We start from the raw sequence: 24,880 nt of genomic DNA on the forward strand, positions 1-24,880 counted from the left end.
GGAATTTTTTTAATGTTTAATTTTTTGACTGTAAATGACTATCTCATGTGAATTATCAATTGTGGAACTAAAATAAGTGTGTTTCGAGTCATTTTAATGCCTGAAGTTGGTCAAAATAGAAGCTTCTAGTAGGAGAAAAAGTGTGTAAAAATGGCAATTTTGGTCACATTGATTCTTTAAAAAGTAGTTATTCAACATGAGGCACAATCCAAATGACATTTTGAATCAATTTTTCTAAAGTCCAAAAAATCCATTTTCTGATGAAAAACGATGACCCGTGACCTGTCGAAATTTCTCCAGATGGTCAGAAATGGTAATTTTTTAATGTTTTATTTTTTGACTGTAAATGACTATTGCATGTGAATTATCACTTTTGGAACTAAAATAAGTGTGTTTAGAGTCATTTTAATGCCTGAAATTGTTCGAAATAGAAGCTTCTAGTAGGAGAAAAAGTCTGCAAAAATGGCAATTTTGATCACATTGAGGCTTTAAAAAGTAGTTATTCAACATGAGGCACAATCCAAATGATATTTTGAATCAATTTTTGTAAAATCCAAAAAATCCATTTTCTGATGAAAAACGATGACCCGTGACCTGTCGAAATTTCTCCAGATGGTCAGAAATGGTAATTTTTTAATGTTAAATTTTTTGACTGTAAATGACTATTGCATGTGAATTATCACTTTTGGAACTAAAATAAGTGTGTTTAGTCATTTTAATGCCTGAAATTGGTCGAAATAGAAGCTTCTCGTAGGAGAAAAAGTCTGTAAAAATGGCAATATTGGACACATTGAGGCTTTAAAAAGTAGTTATTCAACATGAGGCACAATCCAAATGATATTTTGAATCAATTTTTCTAAAGTCCAAAAAATCCATTTATTGAGGAAAAACGATGACCAGTGACTTGTCGAAATTTCTCCAGATGGTCAGAAATTGTAATTTTTTAATGTTTAATTTTTTGACTGTAAATGACTATCGCATGTGAATTATCACTTGTGGAACTAAAATAAGTGTGTTTAGAGTCGTTTTAATGCCTGAAATTAGTCATAATAGAAGCTTCTGAGAAGGAGAAAAAGTCTGTAAAAATGGCAATTTTGGTCACAATGAGGCTTTAAAAAGTAGTTATTCAACATGAGGCACAATCCAAATGATATTTTGAATCAATTTTTCTAAAGTCGAAAAAAAAAAAATTCTGATGAAAAACGATGACCCGCGACCTGTCGAAATTTCTCCAGATGGTCAGAAATGGTAATTTTTTAATGTTTAATTTTTTGACTGTAAATGACTATTGCATATGAATTATCACTTTTGGAACTAAAAGAAGTGTGTTTAGAGTCATTTTAATGCCTGAAATTGGTCGAAATAGAAGCTTCTAGTAGGAGAAAAAGTGTGTAAAAATGGCAATTTTGGTCACATTGAGGCTTTAAAAAGTAGTTATTCAACATGAGGCACAATCCAAATGACATTTTGAATCAATTTTTCTAAAGTCCAAAAATCAATTTTCTGATGAAAAACGATGACCCGTGACCTGTTGAACTTTCTCCAGATGGTCAGAAATGGTAATTTTTTAATGTTTAATTTTTTGACTGTAAATGACTATTGCATGTGAATTATCACTTTTGGAACTAAACTAAGTGTGTTTAGAGTCATTTTAATGCCTGAAATTGGTGGAAATAGAAGCTTCTAGTAGGAGAAAAAGTCTGTAAAAATGGCAATATTGGTCACATTGAGGCTTTAAAAAGTAGTTATTCAACATGAGGCACAATCCAAATGACATTTTGAATCAATTTTTCGAAAGTCCAAAAAATCAATTTTCTGATGAAAAACGATGACCCGCGACCTGTCGAAATTTCTCCAGATGGTCAGAAATGGTAATTTTTTAATGGTTCATTTTTTGACTGTAAATGACTATTGCATGTGAATTATCACTTTTGGAACTAAAATAAGTGTGTTTAGAGTCATTTTAATGCCTGAAATTGTTCGAAATAGAAGCTTCTAGTAGGAGAAAAAGTCTGCAAAAATGGCAATTTTGGTCACATTGAGGCTTTAAAAAGTAGTTATTCAACATGAGGCACAATCCAAATGATATTTTGAATCAATTTTTGTAAAGTCCAAAAAATCCATTTTCTGATGAAAAACGATGACCCGTGACCTGTCGAAATTTCTCCAGATGGTCAGAAATGGTAATTTTTTAATGTTTAATTTTTTGACTGTAAATGACTATTGCATGTGAATTATCACTTTTGGAACTAAAATAAGTGTGTTTAGAGTCATTTTAATGCCTGAAATTGGTCGAAATAGAAGCTTCTCGTAGGAGAAAAAGTCTGTAAAAATGGCAATATTGGACACATTGAGGCTTTAAAAAGTAGTTATTCAACATGAGGCACAATCCAAATGATATTTTGAATCAATTTTTCTAAAGTCCAAAAAATACATTTTCTGATGAAAAACGATGACCAGTGACCTGTCGAAATTTCTCCAGATGGTCAGAAATTGTAATTTTTTAATGTTTAATTTTTTGACTGTAAATGACTATCGCATGTGAATTATCACTTGTGGAACTAAAATAAGTGTGTTTAGAGTCGTTTTAATGCCTGAAATTAGTCATAATAGAAGCTTCTGAGAAGGAGAAAAAGTCTGTAAAAATGGCAATTTTGGTCACAATGAGGCTTTAAAAAGTAGTTATTCAACATGAGTCACAATCCAAATGATATTTTGAATCAATTTTTCTAAAGTCGAAAAAAAAAAAATTCAGATGAAAAACGATGACCCGCGACCTGTCGAAATTTCTCCAGATGGTCACAAATGGTAAATTTTTAATGTTTAATTTTTTGACTGTAAATGACTATTGCATGTGAATTATCACTTGTGGAACTAAAATAAGTGTGTTTAGAGTCATTTTAATGCTTGAAGTTGGTCGAAATAGAAGCTTCTAGTAGGAGAAAAAGTCTGTAAAAATGGCAATTTTGGTCACATCGAGGCTTTAAAAAGTAGTTTTTCAACATGAGGCACAATTCAAATGACATTTTTAATCAATTTTTCTAAAGTCCAAAAATCAATTTTCTGATGAAAAACGATGACCCGTGACCTGTTGAACTTTCTCCAGATGGTCAGAAATGGTAATTTTTTAATGTTTAATTTTTTGACTGTAAATGACTATTGCATATAAATTATCACTTTTGGAACTAAAAGAAGTGTGTTTAGAGTCATTTTAATGCCTGAAATTGGTGGAAATAGAAGCTTCTAGTAGGAGAAAAAGTCTGTAAAAATGGCAATATTGGTCACATTGAGGCTTTAAAAAGTAGTTATTCAACATGAGGCACAATCCAAATGACATTTTGAATCAATTTTTCGAAAGTCCAAAAAATCAATTTTCTGATGAAAAACGATGACCCGCGACCTGTCGAAATTTCTCCAGCTGGTCAGAAATGGTAATTTTTTAATGGTTCATTTTTTGACTGTAAATGACTATTGCATGTGAATTATCACTTTTGGAACTAAAATAAGTGTGTTTAGAGTCATTTTAATGCCTGAAATTGGTGGAAATAGAAGCTTCTAGTAGGAGAAAAAGTCTGTAAAAATGGCAATATTGGTCACATTGAGGCTTTAAAAAGTAGTTATTCAACATGAGGCACAATCCAAATGACATTTTGAATCAATTTTTCGAAAGTCCAAAAAATCAATTTTCTGATGAAAAACGATGACCCGCGACCTGTCGAAATTTCTCCAGATGGTCAGAAATGGTAATTTTTTAATGGTTCATTTTTTGACTGTAAATGACTATTGCATGTGAATTATCACTTTTGGAACTAAAATAAGTGTGTTTAGAGTCATTTTAATGCCTGAAATTGTTCGAAATAGAAGCTTCTAGTAGGAGAAAAAGTCTGCAAAAATGGCAATTTTGGTCACATTGAGGCTTTAAAAAGTAGTTATTCAACATGAGGCACAATCCAAATGATATTTTGAATCAATTTTTGTAAAGTCCAAAAAATCCATTTTCTGATGAAAAACGATGACCCGTGACCTGTCGAAATTTCTCCAGATGGTCAGAAATGGAATTTTTTTAATGTTTAATTTTTTGACTGTAAATGACTATCTCATGTGAATTATCAATTGTGGAACTAAAATAAGTGTGTTTCGAGTCATTTTAATGCCTGAAGTTGGTCAAAATAGAAGCTTCTAGTAGGAGAAAAAGTGTGTAAAAATGGCAATTTTGGTCACATTGATTCTTTAAAAAGTAGTTATTCAACATGAGGCACAATCCAAATGACATTTTGAATCAATTTTTCTAAAGTCCAAAAAATCCATTTTCTGATGAAAAACGATGACCCGTGACCTGTCGAAATTTCTCCAGATGGTCAGAAATGGTAATTTTTTAATGTTTTATTTTTTGACTGTAAATGACTATTGCATGTGAATTATCACTTTTGGAACTAAAATAAGTGTGTTTAGAGTCATTTTAATGCCTGAAATTGTTCGAAATAGAAGCTTCTAGTAGGAGAAAAAGTCTGCAAAAATGGCAATTTTGATCACATTGAGGCTTTAAAAAGTAGTTATTCAACATGAGGCACAATCCAAATGATATTTTGAATCAATTTTTGTAAAATCCAAAAAATCCATTTTCTGATGAAAAACGATGACCCGTGACCTGTCGAAATTTCTCCAGATGGTCAGAAATGGTAATTTTTTAATGTTAAATTTTTTGACTGTAAATGACTATTGCATGTGAATTATCACTTTTGGAACTAAAATAAGTGTGTTTAGTCATTTTAATGCCTGAAATTGGTCGAAATAGAAGCTTCTCGTAGGAGAAAAAGTCTGTAAAAATGGCAATATTGGACACATTGAGGCTTTAAAAAGTAGTTATTCAACATGAGGCACAATCCAAATGATATTTTGAATCAATTTTTCTAAAGTCCAAAAAATCCATTTATTGAGGAAAAACGATGACCAGTGACTTGTCGAAATTTCTCCAGATGGTCAGAAATTGTAATTTTTTAATGTTTAATTTTTTGACTGTAAATGACTATCGCATGTGAATTATCACTTGTGGAACTAAAATAAGTGTGTTTAGAGTCGTTTTAATGCCTGAAATTAGTCATAATAGAAGCTTCTGAGAAGGAGAAAAAGTCTGTAAAAATGGCAATTTTGGTCACAATGAGGCTTTAAAAAGTAGTTATTCAACATGAGGCACAATCCAAATGATATTTTGAATCAATTTTTCTAAAGTCGAAAAAAAAAAAATTCTGATGAAAAACGATGACCCGCGACCTGTCGAAATTTCTCCAGATGGTCAGAAATGGTAATTTTTTAATGTTTAATTTTTTGACTGTAAATGACTATTGCATATGAATTATCACTTTTGGAACTAAAAGAAGTGTGTTTAGAGTCATTTTAATGCCTGAAATTGGTCGAAATAGAAGCTTCTAGTAGGAGAAAAAGTGTGTAAAAATGGCAATTTTGGTCACATTGAGGCTTTAAAAAGTAGTTATTCAACATGAGGCACAATCCAAATGACATTTTGAATCAATTTTTCTAAAGTCCAAAAATCAATTTTCTGATGAAAAACGATGACCCGTGACCTGTTGAACTTTCTCCAGATGGTCAGAAATGGTAATTTTTTAATGTTTAATTTTTTGACTGTAAATGACTATTGCATGTGAATTATCACTTTTGGAACTAAACTAAGTGTGTTTAGAGTCATTTTAATGCCTGAAATTGGTGGAAATAGAAGCTTCTAGTAGGAGAAAAAGTCTGTAAAAATGGCAATATTGGTCACATTGAGGCTTTAAAAAGTAGTTATTCAACATGAGGCACAATCCAAATGACATTTTGAATCAATTTTTCGAAAGTCCAAAAAATCAATTTTCTGATGAAAAACGATGACCCGCGACCTGTCGAAATTTCTCCAGATGGTCAGAAATGGTAATTTTTTAATGGTTCATTTTTTGACTGTAAATGACTATTGCATGTGAATTATCACTTTTGGAACTAAAATAAGTGTGTTTAGAGTCATTTTAATGCCTGAAATTGTTCGAAATAGAAGCTTCTAGTAGGAGAAAAAGTCTGCAAAAATGGCAATTTTGGTCACATTGAGGCTTTAAAAAGTAGTTATTCAACATGAGGCACAATCCAAATGATATTTTGAATCAATTTTTGTAAAGTCCAAAAAATCCATTTTCTGATGAAAAACGATGACCCGTGACCTGTCGAAATTTCTCCAGATGGTCAGAAATGGTAATTTTTTAATGTTTAATTTTTTGACTGTAAATGACTATCTCATGTGAATTATCACTTGTGGAACTAAAATAAGTGTGTTTCGAGTCATTTTAATGCCTGAAGTTGGTCAAAATAGAAGCTTCTAGTAGGAGAAAAAGTGTGTAAAAATGGCAATTTTGGTCACATTGATTCTTTAAAAAGTAGTTATTCAACATGAGGCACAATCCAAATGACATTTTGAATCAATTTTTCTAAAGTCCAAAAAATCCATTTTCTGATGAAAAACGATGACCCGTGACCTGTCGAAATTTCTCCAGATGGTCAGAAATGGTAATTTTTTAATGTTTTATTTTTTGACTGTAAATGACTATTGCATGTGAATTATCACTTTTGGAACTAAAATAAGTGTGTTTAGAGTCATTTTAATGCCTGAAATTGTTCGAAATAGAAGCTTCTAGTAGGAGAAAAAGTCTGCAAAAATGGCAATTTTGATCACATTGAGGCTTTAAAAAGTAGTTATTCAACATGAGGCACAATCCAAATGATATTTTGAATCAATTTTTGTAAAGTCCAAAAAATCCATTTTCTGATGAAAAACGATGACCCGTGACCTGTCGAAATTTCTCCAGATGGTCAGAAATGGTAATTTTTTAATGTTAAATTTTTTGACTGTAAATGACTATTGCATGTGAATTATCACTTTTGGAACTAAAATAAGTGTGTTTAGAGTCATTTTAATGCCTGAAATTGGTCGAAATAGAAGCTTCTCGTAGGAGAAAAAGTCTGTAAAAATGGCAATATTGGACACATTGAGGCTTTAAAAAGTAGTTATTCAACATGAGGCACAATCCAAATGATATTTTGAATCAATTTTTCTAAAGTCCAAAAAATACATTTTCTGATGAAAAACGATGACCAGTGACCTGTCGAAATTTCTCCAGATGGTCAGAAATTGTAATTTTTTAATGTTTAATTTTTTGACTGTAAATGACTATCGCATGTGAATTATCACTTGTGGAACTAAAATAAGTGTGTTTAGAGTCGTTTTAATGCCTGAAATTAGTCATAATAGAAGCTTCTGAGAAGGAGAAAAAGTCTGTAAAAATGGCAATTTTGGTCACAATGAGGCTTTAAAAAGTAGTTATTCAACATGAGGCACAATCCAAATGATATTTTGAATCAATTTTTCTAAAGTCGAAAAAAAAAAAATTCTGATGAAAAACGATGACCCGCGACCTGTCGAAATTTCTCCAGATGGTCAGAAATGGTAATTTTTTAATGTTTAATTTTTTGACTGTAAATGACTATTGCATATGAATTATCACTTTTGGAACTAAAAGAAGTGTGTTTAGAGTCATTTTAATGCCTGAAATTGGTCGAAATAGAAGCTTCTAGTAGGAGAAAAAGTGTGTAAAAATGGCAATTTTGGTCACATTGAGGCTTTAAAAAGTAGTTATTCAACATGAGGCACAATCCAAATGACATTTTGAATCAATTTTTCTAAAGTCCAAAAATCAATTTTCTGATGAAAAACGATGACCCGTGACCTGTTGAACTTTCTCCAGATGGTCAGAAATGGTAATTTTTTAATGTTTAATTTTTTGACTGTAAATGACTATTGCATGTGAATTATCACTTTTGGAACTAAACTAAGTGTGTTTAGAGTCATTTTAATGCCTCAAATTGGTGGAAATAGAAGCTTCTAGTAGGAGAAAAAGTCTGTAAAAATGGCAATATTGGTCACATTGAGGCTTTAAAAAGTAGTTATTCAACATGAGGCACAATCCAAATGACATTTTGAATCAATTTTTCGAAAGTCCAAAAAATCCATTTTCTGATGAAAAACGATGACCCGCGACCTGTCGAAATTTCTCCAGATGGTGAGAAATGGTAATTTTTTAATGGTTCATTTTTTGACTGTAAATGACTATTGCATGTGAATTATCACTTTTGGAAGTAAAATAAGTGTGTTTAGAGTCATTTTAATGCCTGAAATTGTTCGAAATAGAAGCTTCTAGTAGGAGAAAAAGTCTGCAAAAATGGCAACTTTGGTCACATTGAGGCTTTAAAAAGTAGTTATTCAACATGAGGCACAATCCAAATGATATTTTGAATCAATTTTTGTAAAGTCCAAAAAATCCATTTTCTGATGAAAAACGATGACCCGTGACCTGTCGAAATTTCTCCAGATGGTCAGAAATGGTAATTTTTTAATGTTTAATTTTTTGACTGTAAATGACTATCTCATGTGAATTATCACTTGTGGAACTAAAATAAGTGTGTTTCGAGTCATTTTAATGCCTGAAGTTGGTCGAAATAGAAGCTTCTAGTAGGAGAAAAAGTGTGTAAAAATGGCAATTTTGGTCACATTGATTCTTTAAAAAGTAGTTATTCAACATGAGGCACAATCCAAATGACATTTTGAATCAATTTTTCTAAAGTCCAAAAAATCCATTTTCTGATGAAAAACGATGACCCGTGACCTGTCGAAATTTCTCCAGATGGTCAGAAATGGTAATTTTTTAATGTTTTATTTTTTGACTGTAAATGACTATTGCATGTGAATTATCACTTTTGGAACTAAAATAAGTGTGTTTAGAGTCATTTTAATGCCTGAAATTGTTCGAAATAGAAGCTTCTCGTAGGAGAAAAAGTCTGTAAAAATGGCAATATTGGACACATTGAGGCTTTAAAAAGTAGTTATTCAACATGAGGCACAATCCAAATGATATTTTGAATCAATTTTTCTAAAGTCCAAAAAATCCATTTATTGAGGAAAAACGATGACCAGTGACTTGTCGAAATTTCTCCAGATGGTCAGAAATTGTAATTTTTTAATGTTTAATTTTTTGACTGTAAATGACTATCGCATGTGAATTATCACTTGTGGAACTAAAATAAGTGTGTTTAGAGTCGTTTTAATGCCTGAAATTAGTCATAATAGAAGCTTCTGAGAAGGAGAAAAAGTCTGTAAAAATGGCAATTTTGGTCACAATGAGGCTTTAAAAAGTAGTTATTCAACATGAGGCACAATCCAAATGATATTTTGAATCAATTTTTCTAAAGTCGAAAAAAAAAAAATTCTGATGAAAAACGATGACCCGCGACCTGTCGAAATTTCTCCAGATGGTCAGAAATGGTAATTTTTTAATGTTTAATTTTTTGACTGTAAATGACTATTGCATATGAATTATCACTTTTGGAACTAAAAGAAGTGTGTTTAGAGTCATTTTAATGCCTGAAATTGGTCGAAATAGAAGCTTCTAGTAGGAGAAAAAGTGTGTAAAAATGGCAATTTTGGTCACATTGAGGCTTTAAAAAGTAGTTATTCAACATGAGGCACAATCCAAATGACATTTTGAATCAATTTTTCTAAAGTCCAAAAATCAATTTTCTGATGAAAAACGATGACCCGTGACCTGTTGAACTTTCTCCAGATGGTCAGAAATGGTAATTTTTTAATGTTTAATTTTTTGACTGTAAATGACTATTGCATGTGAATTATCACTTTTGGAACTAAACTAAGTGTGTTTAGAGTCATTTTAATGCCTGAAATTGGTGGAAATAGAAGCTTCTAGTAGGAGAAAAAGTCTGTAAAAATGGCAATATTGGTCACATTGAGGCTTTAAAAAGTAGTTATTCAACATGAGGCACAATCCAAATGACATTTTGAATCAATTTTTCGAAAGTCCAAAAAATCAATTTTCTGATGAAAAACGATGACCCGCGACCTGTCGAAATTTCTCCAGATGGTCAGAAATGGTAATTTTTTAATGGTTCATTTTTTGACTGTAAATGACTATTGCATGTGAATTATCACTTTTGGAACTAAAATAAGTGTGTTTAGAGTCATTTTAATGCCTGAAATTGTTCGAAATAGAAGCTTCTAGTAGGAGAAAAAGTCTGCAAAAATGGCAATTTTGGTCACATTGAGGCTTTAAAAAGTAGTTATTCAACATGAGGCACAATCCAAATGATATTTTGAATCAATTTTTGTAAAGTCCAAAAAATCCATTTTCTGATGAAAAACGATGACCCGTGACCTGTCGAAATTTCTCCAGATGGTCAGAAATGGTAATTTTTTAATGTTTAATTTTTTGACTGTAAATGACTATCTCATGTGAATTATCACTTGTGGAACTAAAATAAGTGTGTTTCGAGTCATTTTAATGCCTGAAGTTGGTCAAAATAGAAGCTTCTAGTAGGAGAAAAAGTGTGTAAAAATGGCAATTTTGGTCACATTGATTCTTTAAAAAGTAGTTATTCAACATGAGGCACAATCCAAATGACATTTTGAATCAATTTTTCTAAAGTCCAAAAAATCCATTTTCTGATGAAAAACGATGACCCGTGACCTGTCGAAATTTCTCCAGATGGTCAGAAATGGTAATTTTTTAATGTTTTATTTTTTGACTGTAAATGACTATTGCATGTGAATTATCACTTTTGGAACTAAAATAAGTGTGTTTAGAGTCATTTTAATGCCTGAAATTGTTCGAAATAGAAGCTTCTAGTAGGAGAAAAAGTCTGCAAAAATGGCAATTTTGATCACATTGAGGCTTTAAAAAGTAGTTATTCAACATGAGGCACAATCCAAATGATATTTTGAATCAATTTTTGTAAAGTCCAAAAAATCCATTTTCTGATGAAAAACGATGACCCGTGACCTGTCGAAATTTCTCCAGATGGTCAGAAATGGTAATTTTTTAATGTTAAATTTTTTGACTGTAAATGACTATTGCATGTGAATTATCACTTTTGGAACTAAAATAAGTGTGTTTAGAGTCATTTTAATGCCTGAAATTGGTCGAAATAGAAGCTTCTCGTAGGAGAAAAAGTCTGTAAAAATGGCAATATTGGACACATTGAGGCTTTAAAAAGTAGTTATTCAACATGAGGCACAATCCAAATGATATTTTGAATCAATTTTTCTAAAGTCCAAAAAATACATTTTCTGATGAAAAACGATGACCAGTGACCTGTCGAAATTTCTCCAGATGGTCAGAAATTGTAATTTTTTAATGTTTAATTTTTTGACTGTAAATGACTATCGCATGTGAATTATCACTTGTGGAACTAAAATAAGTGTGTTTAGAGTCGTTTTAATGCCTGAAATTAGTCATAATAGAAGCTTCTGAGAAGGAGAAAAAGTCTGTAAAAATGGCAATTTTGGTCACAATGAGGCTTTAAAAAGTAGTTATTCAACATGAGGCACAATCCAAATGATATTTTGAATCAATTTTTCTAAAGTCGAAAAAAAAAAAATTCTGATGAAAAACGATGACCCGCGACCTGTCGAAATTTCTCCAGATGGTCAGAAATGGTAATTTTTTAATGTTTAATTTTTTGACTGTAAATGACTATTGCATATGAATTATCACTTTTGGAACTAAAAGAAGTGTGTTTAGAGTCATTTTAATGCCTGAAATTGGTCGAAATAGAAGCTTCTAGTAGGAGAAAAAGTGTGTAAAAATGGCAATTTTGGTCACATTGAGGCTTTAAAAAGTAGTTATTCAACATGAGGCACAATCCAAATGACATTTTGAATCAATTTTTCTAAAGTCCAAAAATCAATTTTCTGATGAAAAACGATGACCCGTGACCTGTTGAACTTTCTCCAGATGGTCAGAAATGGTAATTTTTTAATGTTTAATTTTTTGACTGTAAATGACTATTGCATGTGAATTATCACTTTTGGAACTAAACTAAGTGTGTTTAGAGTCATTTTAATGCCTCAAATTGGTGGAAATAGAAGCTTCTAGTAGGAGAAAAAGTCTGTAAAAATGGCAATATTGGTCACATTGAGGCTTTAAAAAGTAGTTATTCAACATGAGGCACAATCCAAATGACATTTTGAATCAATTTTTCGAAAGTCCAAAAAATCCATTTTCTGATGAAAAACGATGACCCGCGACCTGTCGAAATTTCTCCAGATGGTGAGAAATGGTAATTTTTTAATGGTTCATTTTTTGACTGTAAATGACTATTGCATGTGAATTATCACTTTTGGAAGTAAAATAAGTGTGTTTAGAGTCATTTTAATGCCTGAAATTGTTCGAAATAGAAGCTTCTAGTAGGAGAAAAAGTCTGCAAAAATGGCAACTTTGGTCACATTGAGGCTTTAAAAAGTAGTTATTCAACATGAGGCACAATCCAAATGATATTTTGAATCAATTTTTGTAAAGTCCAAAAAATCCATTTTCTGATGAAAAACGATGACCCGTGACCTGTCGAAATTTCTCCAGATGGTCAGAAATGGTAATTTTTTAATGTTTAATTTTTTGACTGTAAATGACTATCTCATGTGAATTATCACTTGTGGAACTAAAATAAGTGTGTTTCGAGTCATTTTAATGCCTGAAGTTGGTCGAAATAGAAGCTTCTAGTAGGAGAAAAAGTGTGTAAAAATGGCAATTTTGGTCACATTGATTCTTTAAAAAGTAGTTATTCAACATGAGGCACAATCCAAATGACATTTTGAATCAATTTTTCTAAAGTCCAAAAAATCCATTTTCTGATGAAAAACGATGACCCGTGACCTGTCGAAATTTCTCCAGATGGTCAGAAATGGTAATTTTTTAATGTTTTATTTTTTGACTGTAAATGACTATTGCATGTGAATTATCACTTTTGGAACTAAAATAAGTGTGTTTAGAGTCATTTTAATGCCTGAAATTGTTCGAAATAGAAGCTTCTAGTAGGAGAAAAAGTCTGCAAAAATGGCAATTTTGGTCACATTGAGGCTTTAAAAAGTAGTTATTCAACATGAGGCACAATCCAAATGATATTTTGAATCAATTTTTGTAAAGTCCAAAAAATCCATTTTCTGATGAAAAACGATGACCCGTGACCTGTCGAAATTTCTCCAGATGGTCAGAAATGGTAATTTTTTAATGTTTAATTTTTTGACTGTAAATGACTATCTCATGTGAATTATCACTTGTGGAACTAAAATAAGTGTGTTTCGAGTCATTTTAATGCCTGAAGTTGGTCAAAATAGAAGCTTCTAGTAGGAGAAAAAGTGTGTAAAAATGGCAATTTTGGTCACATTGATTCTTTAAAAAGTAGTTATTCAACATGAGGCACAATCCAAATGACATTTTGAATCAATTTTTCTAAAGTCCAAAAAATCCATTTTCTGATGAAAAACGATGACCCGTGACCTGTCGAAATTTCTCCAGATGGTCAGAAATGGAAATTTTTTAATGTTTTATTTTTTGACTGTAAATGACTATTGCATGTGAATTATCACTTTTGGAACTAAAATAAGTGTGTTTAGAGTCATTTTAATGCCTGAAATTGTTCGAAATAGAAGCTTCTAGTAGGAGAAAAAGTCTGCAAAAATGGCAATTTTGATCACATTGAGGCTTTAAAAAGTAGTTATTCAACATGAGGCACAATCCAAATGATATTTTGAATCAATTTTTGTAAAGTCCAAAAAATCCATTTTCTGATGAAAAACGATGACCCGTGACCTGTCGAAATTTCTCCAGATGGTCAGAAATGGTAATTTTTTAATGTTAAATTTTTTGACTGTAAATGACTATTGCATGTGAATTATCACTTTTGGAACTAAACTAAGTGTGTTTAGAGTCATTTTAATGCCTGAAATTGGTGGAAATAGAAGCTTCTAGTAGGAGAAAAAGTCTGTAAAAATGGCACTATTGGTCACATTGAGGCTTTAAAAAGTAGTTATTCAACATGAGGCACAATCCAAATGACATTTTGAATCAATTTTTCGAAAGTCCAAAAAATCAATTTTCTGATGAAAAACGATGACCCGCGACCTGTCGAAATTTCTCCAGATGGTCAGAAATGGTAATTTTTTAATGGTTCATTTTTTGACTGTGAATGACTATTGCATGTGAATTATCACTTTTGGAACTAAAATAAGTGTGTTTAGAGTCATTTTAATGCCTGAAATTGTTCGAAATAGAAGCTTCTAGTAGGAGAAAAAGTCTGCAAAAATGGCAATTTTGGTCACATTGAGGCTTTAAAAAGTAGTTATTCAACATGAGGCACAATCCAAATGATATTTTGAATCAATTTTTGTAAAGTCCAAAAAATCCATTTTCTGATGAAAAACGATGACCCGTGACCTGTCGAAATTTCTCCAGATGGTCAGAAATGGTAATTTTTTAATGTTTAATTTTTTGACTGTAAATGACTATCTCATGTGAATTATCACTTGTGGAACTAAAATAAGTGTGTTTCGAGTCATTTTAATGCCTGAAGTTGGTCGAAATAGAAGCTTCTAGTAGGAGAAAAAGTTTGTAAAAATGGCAATTTTGGTCACATCGAGGCTTTAAAAAGTAGTTATTCAACATGAGGCACAATCCAAATGACATTTTGAATCAATTTTTCTAAAGTCCAAAAATCAATTTTCTGATGAAAAACGATGACCCGTGACCTGTTGAACTTTCTCCAGATCATCAGAAATGGTAATTTTTTAATGTTTAATTTTTTGACTGTAAATGACTATTGCATATGAATTATAACTTTTGGAACTAAAAGAAGTGTGTTTAGAGTCATTTTAATGCCTGAAATTGGTCGAAATAGAAGCTTCTAGTAGGAGAAAAAGTGTGTAAAAATGGCAATTTTGGTCACATTGATTCTTTAAAAAGTAGTTATTCAACATGAGGCACAATCCAAATGACATTTTGAATCAATTTTTCTAAAGTCCAAAAAATCCATTTTCTGATGAAAAACGATGACCCGTGACCTGTCGAAATTTCTCCAGATGGTCAGAAATGGTAATTTTTTAATGTTTTATTTTTTGACTGTAAATGACTATTGCATGTGAATTATCACTTTTGGAACTAAAATAAGTGTGTTTAGAGTCATTTTAATGCCTGAAATTGTTCGAAATAGAAGCTTCTAGTAGGAGAAAAAGTCTGCAAAAATGGCAATTTTGGTCACATTGAGGCTTTAAAAAGTAGTTATTCAACATGAGGCACAATCCAAATGACATTTTGAATCAATTTTTCTAAAGTCCAAAAAATCCATTTTCTGATGAAAAACGATGACCCGTGACCTGTCGAAATTTCTCCAGATGGTCAGAAATGGTAATTTTTTAATGTTTAATTTTTTGACTGTAAATGACTATCTCATGTGAATTATCACTTGTGGAACTAAAATAAGTGTGTTTCGAGTCATTTTAATGCCTGAAGTTGGTCGAAATAGAAGCTTCTAGTAGGAGAAAAAGTGTGTAAAAATGGCAATTTTGGTCACATTGATTCTTTAAAAAGTAGTTATTCAACATGAGGCACAATCCAAATGACATTTTGAATCAATTTTTCTAAAGTCCAAAAAATCCATTTTCTGATGAAAAACGATGACCCGTGACCTGTCGAAATTTCTCCAGATGGTCAGAAATGGTAATTTTTTAATGTTTTATTTTTTGACTGTAAATGACTATTGCATGTGAATTATCACTTTTGGAACTAAAATAAGTGTGTTTAGAGTCATTTTAATGCCTGAAATTGTTCGAAATAGAAGCTTCTAGTAGGAGAAAAAGTCTGCAAAAATGGCAATTTTGGTCACATTGAGGCTTTAAAAAGTAGTTATTCAACATGAGGCACAATCCAAATGATATTTTGAATCAATTTTTGTAAAGTCCAAAAAATCCCTTTTCTGATGAAAAACGATGACCCGTAACCTGTCGAAATTTCTCCAGATGGTCAGAAATGGTAATTTTTTAATGTTTAATTTTTTGACTGTAAATGACTATCTCATGTGAATTATCACTTGTGGAACTAAAATAAGTGTGTTTCGAGTCATTTTAATGCCTGAAGTTGGTCGAAATAGAAGCTTCTAGTAGGAGAAAAAGTCTGTAAAAATGGCAATTTTGGTCACATCGAGGCTTTAAAAAGTAGTTATTCAACATGAGGCACAATCCAAATGACGTTTTGAATCAATTTTTCTAAAGTCCAAAAATCAATCTTCTGATGAAAAACGATGACCCGTGACCTGTTGAACTTTCTCCAGATCATCAGAAATGGTAATTTTTTAATGTTTAATTTTTTGACTGTAAATGACTATTGCATATGAATTATAACTTTTGGAACTAAAAGAAGTGTGTTTAGAGTCATTTTAATGCCTGAAATTGGTCGAAATAGAAGCTTCTAGTAGCAGAAAAAGTGTGTAAAAATGGCAATTTTGGTCACATTGATTCTTTAAAAAGTAGTTATTCAACATGAGGCACAATCCAAATGACATTTTGAATCAATTTTTCTAAAGTCCAAAAAATCCATTTTCTGATGAAAAACGATGACCCGTGACCTGTCGAAATTTCTCCAGATGGTCAGAAATGGTAATTTTTTAATGTTTTATTTTTTGACTGTAAATGACTATTGCATGTGAATTATCACTTTTGGAACTAAAATAAGTGTGTTTAGAGTCATTTTAATGCCTGAAATTGTTCGAAATAGAAGCTTCTAGTAGGAGAAAAAGTCTGCAAAAATGGCAATTTTGGTCACATTGAGGCTTTAAAAAGTAGTTATTCAACATGAGGCACAATTCAAATGATATTTTGAATCAATTTTTGTAAAGTCCAAAAAATCCATTTTCTGATGAAAAACGATGACCCGTGACCTGTCGAAATTTCTCCAGATGGTCAGAAATGGTAATTTTTTAATGTTAAATTTTTTGACTGTAAATGACTATTGCATGTGAATTATCACTTTTGGAACTAAAATAAGTGTGTTTAGAGTCATTTTAATGCCTGAAATTGGTCGAAATAGAAGCTTCTCGTAGGAGAAAAAGTCTGTAAAAATGGCAATATTGGACACATTGAGGCTTTAAAAAGTAGTTATTCAACATGAGGCACAATCCAAATGATATTTTGAATCAATTTTTCTAAAGTCCAAAAAATACATTTTCTGATGAAAAACGATGACCAGTGACCTGTCGAAATTTCTCCAGATGGTCAGAAATTGTAATTTGATAATGTTTAATTTTTTGACTGTAAATGACTATCGCATGTGAATTATCACTTGTGGAACTAAAATAAGTGTGTTTAGAGTCGTTTTAATGCCTGAAATTAGTCATAATAGAAGCTTCTGAGAAGGAGAAAAAGTCTGTAAAAATGGCAATTTTGGTCACAATGAGGCTTTAAAAAGTAGTTATTCAACATGAGGCACAATCCAAATGATATTTTGAATCAATTTTTCTAAAGTCGAAAAAAAAAAAATTCTGATGAAAAACGATGACCCGCGACCTGTCGAAATTTCTCCAGATGGTCAGAAATGGTAATTTTTTAATGTTTAATTTTTTGACTGTAAATGACTATTGCATATGAATTATCACTTTTGGAACTAAAAGAAGTGTGTTTAGAGTCATTTTAATTGCCTGAAATTGGTCGAAATAGAAGCTTCTAGTAGGAGAAAAAGTGTGTAAAAATGGCAATTTTGGTCACATTGAGGCTTTAAAAAGTAGTTATTCAACATGAGGCACAATCCAAATGACATTTTGAATCAATTTTTCTAAAGTCCAAAAATCAATTTTCTGATGAAAAACGATGACCCGTGACCTGTTGAACTTTCTCCAGATGGTCAGAAATGGTAATTTTTTAATGTTTAATTTTTTGACTGTAAATGACTATTGCATGTGAATTATCACTTTTGGAACTAAACTAAGTGTGTTTAGAGTCATTTTAATGCCTGAAATTGGTGGAAATAGAAGCTTCTAGTAGGAGAAAAAGTCTGTAAAAATGGCAATATTGGTCACATTGAGGCTTTAAAAAGTAGTTATTCAACATGAGGCACAATCCAAATGACATTTTGAATCAATTTTTCGAAAGTCCAAAAAATCAATTTTCTGATGAAAAACGATGACCCGCGACCTGTCGAAATTTCTCCAGATGGTCAGAAATGGTAATTTTTTAATGGTTCATTTTTTGACTGTAAATGACTATTGCATGTGAATTATCACTTTTGGAACTAAAATAAGTGTGTTTAGAGTCATTTTAATGCCTGAAATTGTTCGAAATAGAAGCTTCTAGTAGGAGAAAAAGTCTGCAAAAATGGCAATTTTGGTCACATTGAGGCTTTAAAAAGTAGTTATTCAACATGAGGCACAATCCAAATGATATTTTGAATCAATTTTTGTAAAGTCCAAAAAATCCATTTTCTGATGAAAAACGATGACCCGTGACCTGTCGAAATTTCTCCAGATGGTCAGAAATGGTAATTTTTTAATGTTTAATTTTTTGACTGTAAATGACTATCTCATGTGAATTATCACTTGTGGAACTAAAATAAGTGTGTTTCGAGTCATTTTAATGCCTGAAGTTGGTCAAAATAGAAGCTTCTAGTAGGAGAAAAAGTGTGTAAAAATGGCAATTTTGGTCACATTGATTCTTTAAAAAGTAGTTATTCAACATGAGGCACAATCCAAATGACATTTTGAATCAATTTTTCTAAAGTCCAAAAAATCCATTTTCTGATGAAAAACGATGACCCGTGACCTGTCGAAATTTCTCCAGATGGTCAGAAATGGTAATTTTTTAATGTTTTATTTTTTGACTGTAAATGACTATTGCATGTGAATTATCACTTTTGGAACTAAAATAAGTGTGTTTAGAGTCATTTTAATGCCTGAAATTGTTCGAAATAGAAGCTTCTAGTAGGAGAAAAAGTCTGCAAAAATGGCAATTTTGATCACGTTGAGGCTTTAAAAAGTAGTTATTCAACATGAGGCACAATCCAAATGATATTTTGAATCAATTTTTGTAAAGTCCAAAAAATCCATTTTCTGATGAAAAACGATGACCCGTGACCTGTCGAAATTTCTCCAGATGGTCAGAAATGGTAATTTTTTAATGTTAAATTTTTTGACTGTAAATGACTATTGCATGTGAATTATCACTTTTGGAACTAAAATAAGTGTGTTTAGAGTCATTTTAATGCCTGAAATTGGTCGAAATAGAAGCTTCTCGTAGGAGAAAAAGTCTGTAAAAATGGCAATATTGGACACATTGAGGCTTTAAAAAGTAGTTATTCAACATGAGGCACAATCCAAATGATATTTTGAATCAATTTTTCTAAAGTCCAAAAAATACATTTTCTGATGAAAAACGATGACCAGTGAGCTGTCGAAATTTCTCCAGATGGTCAGAAATTGTAATTTTTTAATGTTTAATTTTTTGACTGTAAATGACTATTGCATGTGAATTATCACTTTTGGAACTAAACTAAGTGTGTTTAGAGTCATTTTAATGCCTCAAATTGGTGGAAATAGAAGCTTCTAGTAGGAGAAAAAGTCTGTAAAAATGGCAATATTGGTCACATTGAGGCTTTAAAAAGTAGTTATTCAACATGAGGCACAATCCAAATGACATTTTGAATCAATTTTTCGAAAGTCCAAAAAATCCATTTTCTGATGAAAAACGATGACCCGCGACCTGTCGAAATTTCTCCAGATGGTGAGAAATGGTAATTTTTTAATGGTTCATTTTTTGACTGTAAATGACTATTGCATGTGAATTATCACTTTTGGAAGTAAAATAAGTGTGTTTAGAGTCATTTTAATGCCTGAAATTGTTCGAAATAGAAGCTTCTAGTAGGAGAAAAAGTCTGCAAAAATGGCAATTTTGGTCACATTGAGGCTTTAAAAAGTAGTTATTCAACATGAGGCACAATCCAAATGATATTTTGAATCAATTTTTGTAAAGTCCAAAAAATCCATTTTCTGATGAAAAACGATGACCCGTGACCTGTCGAAATTTCTCCAGATGGTCAGAAATGGTAATTTTTTAATGTTTAATTTTTTGACTGTAAATGACTATCTCATGTGAATTATCACTTGTGGAACTAAAATAAGTGTGTTTCGAGTCATTTTAATGCCTGAAGTTGGTCGAAATAGAAGCTTCTAGTAGGAGAAAAAGTTTGTAAAAATGGCAATTTTGGTCACATCGAGGCTTTAAAAAGTAGTTATTCAACATGAGGCACAATCCAAATGACATTTTGAATCAATTTTTCTAAAGTCCAAAAATCAATTTTCTGATGAAAAACGATGACCCGTGACCTGTTGAACTTTCTCCAGATCATCAGAAATGGTAATTTTTTAATGTTTAATTTTTTGACTGTAAATGACTATTGCATATGAATTATAACTTTTGGAACTAAAAGAAGTGTGTTTAGAGTCATTTTAATGCCTGAAATTGGTCGAAATAGAAGCTTCTAGTAGGAGAAAAAGTGTGTAAAAATGGCAATTTTGGTCACATTGATTCTTTAAAAAGTAGTTATTCAACATGAGGCACAATCCAAATGACATTTTGAATCAATTTTTCTAAAGTCCAAAAAATCCATTTTCTGATGAAAAACGATGACCCGTGACCTGTCGAAATTTCTCCAGATGGTCAGAAATGGTAATTTTTTAATGTTTTATTTTTTGACTGTAAATGACTATTGCATGTGAATTATCACTTTTGGAACTAAAATAAGTGTGTTTAGAGTCATTTTAATGCCTGAAATTGTTCGAAATAGAAGCTTCTAGTAGGAGAAAAAGTCTGCAAAAATGGCAATTTTGGTCACATTGAGGCTTTAAAAAGTAGTTATTCAACATGAGGCACAATCCAAATGACATTTTGAATCAATTTTTCTAAAGTCCAAAAAATCCATTTTCTGATGAAAAACGATGACCCGTGACCTGTCGAAATTTCTCCAGATGGTCAGAAATGGTAATTTTTTAATGTTTTATTTTTTGACTGTAAATGACTATTGCATGTGAATTATCACTTTTGGAACTAAAATAAGTGTGTTTAGAGTCATTTTAATGCCTGAAATTGTTCGAAATAGAAGCTTCTAGTAGGAGAAAAAGTCTGCAAAAATGGCAATTTTGGTCACATTGAGGCTTTAAAAAGTAGTTATTCAACATGAGGCACAATCCAAATGATATTTTGAATCAATTTTTGTAAAGTCCAAAAAATCCATTTTCTGATGAAAAACGATGACCCGTGACCTGTCGAAATTTCTCCAGATCGTCAGAAATGGTAATTTTTTAATGTTAAATTTTTTTACTGTAAATGACTATTGCATGTGAATTATCACTTTTGGAACTAAAATAAGTGTGTTTAGAGTCATTTTAATGCCTGAAATTGGTCGAAATAGAAGCTTCTCGTAGGAGAAAAAGTCTGTAAAAATGGCAATATTGGTCACATTGAGGCTTTAAAAAGTAGTTATTCAACATGAGGCACAATCCAAATGATATTTTGAATCAATTTTTCTAAAGTCCAAAAAATACATTTTCTGATGAAAAACGATGACCAGTGACCTGTCGAAATTTCTCCAGATGGTCAGAAATTGTAATTTTTTAATGTTTAATTTTTTGACTGTAAATGACTATCGCATGTGAATTATCACTTGTGGAACTAAAATAAGTGTGTTTAGAGTCGTTTTAATGCCTGAAATTAGTCATAATAAAAGCTTCTGAGAAGGAGAAAAAGTCTGTAAAAATGGCAATTTTGGTCACAATGAGGCTTTAAAAAGTAGTTATTCAACATGAGGCACAATCCAAATGATATTTTGAATCAATTTTTCTAAAGTCGAAAAAAAAAACAATTCTGATGAAAAACGATGACCCGCGACCTGTCGAAATTTCTCCAGATGGTCAGAAATGGTAATTTTTTAATGTTTAATTTTTTGACTGTAAATGACTATTGCATGTGAATTATCACTTTTGGAACTAAACTAAGTGTGTTTAGAGTCATTTTAATGCCTGAAATTGGTGGAAATAGAAGCTTCTAGTAGGAGAAAAAGTCTGTAAAAATGGCACTATTGGTCACATTGAGGCTTTAAAAAGTAGTTATTCAACATGAGGCACAATCCAAATGACATTTTGAATCAATTTTTCGAAAGTCCAAAAGATCAATTTTCTGATGAAAAACGATGACCCGCGACCTGTCGAAATTTCTCCAGATGGTCAGAAATGGTAATTTTTTAATGGTTCATTTTTTGACTGTGAATGACTATTGCATGTGAATTATCACTTTTGGAACTAAAATAAGTGTGTTTCGAGTCATTTTAATGCCTGAAGTTGGTCGAAATAGAAGCTTCTAGTAGGAGAAAAAGTTTGTAAAAATGGCAATTTTGGTCACATCGAGGCTTTAAAAAGTAGTTATTCAACATGAGGCACAATCCAAATGATATTTTGAATCAATTTTTCTAAAGTCCAAAAATCAATTTTCTGATGAAAAACGATGACCCGTGACCTGTTGAACTTTCTCCAGATCATCAGAAATGGTAATTTTTTAATGTTTAATTTTTTGACTGTAAATGACTATTGCATATGAATTATAACTTTTGGAACTAAAAGAAGTGTGTTTAGAGTCATTTTAATGCCTGAAATTGGTCGAAATAGAAGCTTCTAGTAGGAGAAAAAGTGTGTAAAAATGGCAATTTTGGTCACATTGATTCTTTAAAAAGTAGTTATTCAACATGAGGCACAATCCAAATGACATTTTGAATCAATTTTTCTAAAGTCCAAAAAATCCATTTTCTGATGAAAAACGATGACCCGTGACCTGTCGAAATTTCTCCAGATGGTCAGAAATGGTAATTTTTTAATGTTTTATTTTTTGACTGTAAATGACTATTGCATGTGAATTATCACTTTTGGAACTAAAATAAGTGTGTTTAGAGTCATTTTAATGCCTGAAATTGTTCGAAATAGAAGCTTCTAGTAGGAGAAAAAGTCTGCAAAAATGGCAATTTTGGTCACATTGAGGCTTTAAAAAGTAGTTATTCAACATGAGGCACAATCCAAATGACATTTTGAATCAATTTTTCTAAAGTCCAAAAAATCCATTTTCTGATGAAAAACGATGACCCGTGACCTGTCGAAATTTCTCCAGATGGTCAGAAATGGTAATTTTTTAATGTTTTATTTTTTGACTGTAAATGACTATCTCATGTGAATTATCACTTGTGGAACTAAAATAAGTGTGTTTCGAGTCATTTTAATGCCTGAAGTTGGTCAAAATAGAAGCTTCTAGTAGGAGAAAAAGTGTGTAAAAATGGCAATTTTGGTCACATCGAGGCTTTAAAAAGTAGTTATTCAACATGAGGCACAATCCAAATGACATTTTGAATCAATTTTTCTAAAGTCCAAAAAATACATTTTCTGATGAAAAACGATGACCAGTGACCTGTCGAAATTTCTCCAGATGGTCAGAAATTGTAATTTTTTAATGTTTAATTTTTTGACTGTAAATGACTATCGCATGTGAATTATCACTTGTGGAACTAAAATAAGTGTGTTTAGAGTCGTTTTAATGCCTGAAATTAGTCATAATAAAAGCTTCTGAGAAGGAGAAAAAGTCTGTAAAAATGGCAATTTTGGTCACAATGAGGCTTTAAAAAGTAGTTATTCAACATGAGGCACAATCCAAATGATATTTTGAATCAATTTTTCTAAAGTCGAAAAAAAAAAAATTCTGATGAAAAACGATGACCCGCGACCTGTCGAAATTTCTCCAGATGGTCAGAAATGGTAATTTTTTAATGTTTAATTTTTTGACTGTAAATGACTATTGCATGTGAATTATCACTTTTGGAACTAAACTAAGTGTGTTTAGAGTCATTTTAATGCCTGAAATTGGTGGAAATAGAAGCTTCTAGTAGGAGAAAAAGTCTGTAAAAATGGCACTATTGGTCACATTGAGGCTTTAAAAAGTAGTTATTCAACATGAGGCACAATCCAAATGACATTTTGAATCAATTTTTCGAAAGTCCAAAAAATCAATTTTCTGATGAAAAACGATGACCCGCGACCTGTCGAAATTTCTCCAGATGGTCAGAAATGGTAATTTTTTAATGGTTCATTTTTTGACTGTGAATGACTATTGCATGTGAATTATCACTTTTGGAACTAAAATAAGTGTGTTTAGAGTCATTTTAATGCCTGAAATTGTTCGAAATAGAAGCTTCTAGTAGGAGAAAAAGTCTGCAAAAATGGCAATTTTGGTCACATTGAGGCTTTAAAAAGTAGTTATTCAACATGAGGCACAATCCAAATGATATTTTGAATCAATTTTTGTAAAGTCCAAAAAATCCATTTTCTGATGAAAAACGATGACCCGTGACCTGTCGAAATTTCTCCAGATGGTCAGAAATGGTAATTTTTTAATGTTTAATTTTTTGACTGTAAATGACTATCTCATGTGAATTATCACTTGTGGAACTAAAATAAGTGTGTTTCGAGTCATTTTAATGCCTGAAGTTGGTCGAAATAGAAGCTTCTAGTAGGAGAAAAAGTTTGTAAAAATGGCAATTTTGGTCACATCGAGGCTTTAAAAAGTAGTTATTCAACATGAGGCACAATCCAAATGACATTTTGAATCAATTTTTCTAAAGTCCAAAAATCAATTTTCTGATGAAAAACGATGACCCGTGACCTGTTGAACTTTCTCCAGATCATCAGAAATGGTATTTTTTTAATGTTTAATTTTTTGACTGTAAATGACTATTGCATATGAATTATAACTTTTGGAACTAAAAGAAGTGTGTTTAGAGTCATTTTAATGCCTGAAATTGGTCGAAATAGAAGCTTCTAGTAGGAGAAAAAGTGTGTAAAAATGGCAATTTTGGTCACATTGATTCTTTAAAAAGTAGTTATTCAACATGAGGCACAATCCAAATGACATTTTGAATCAATTTTTCTA

This window comes from Triturus cristatus, chromosome 5_2, assembly GCF_964204655.1.
Source record: "Triturus cristatus chromosome 5_2, aTriCri1.1, whole genome shotgun sequence".
Lineage (NCBI taxonomy): Eukaryota > Metazoa > Chordata > Amphibia > Caudata > Salamandridae > Triturus > Triturus cristatus.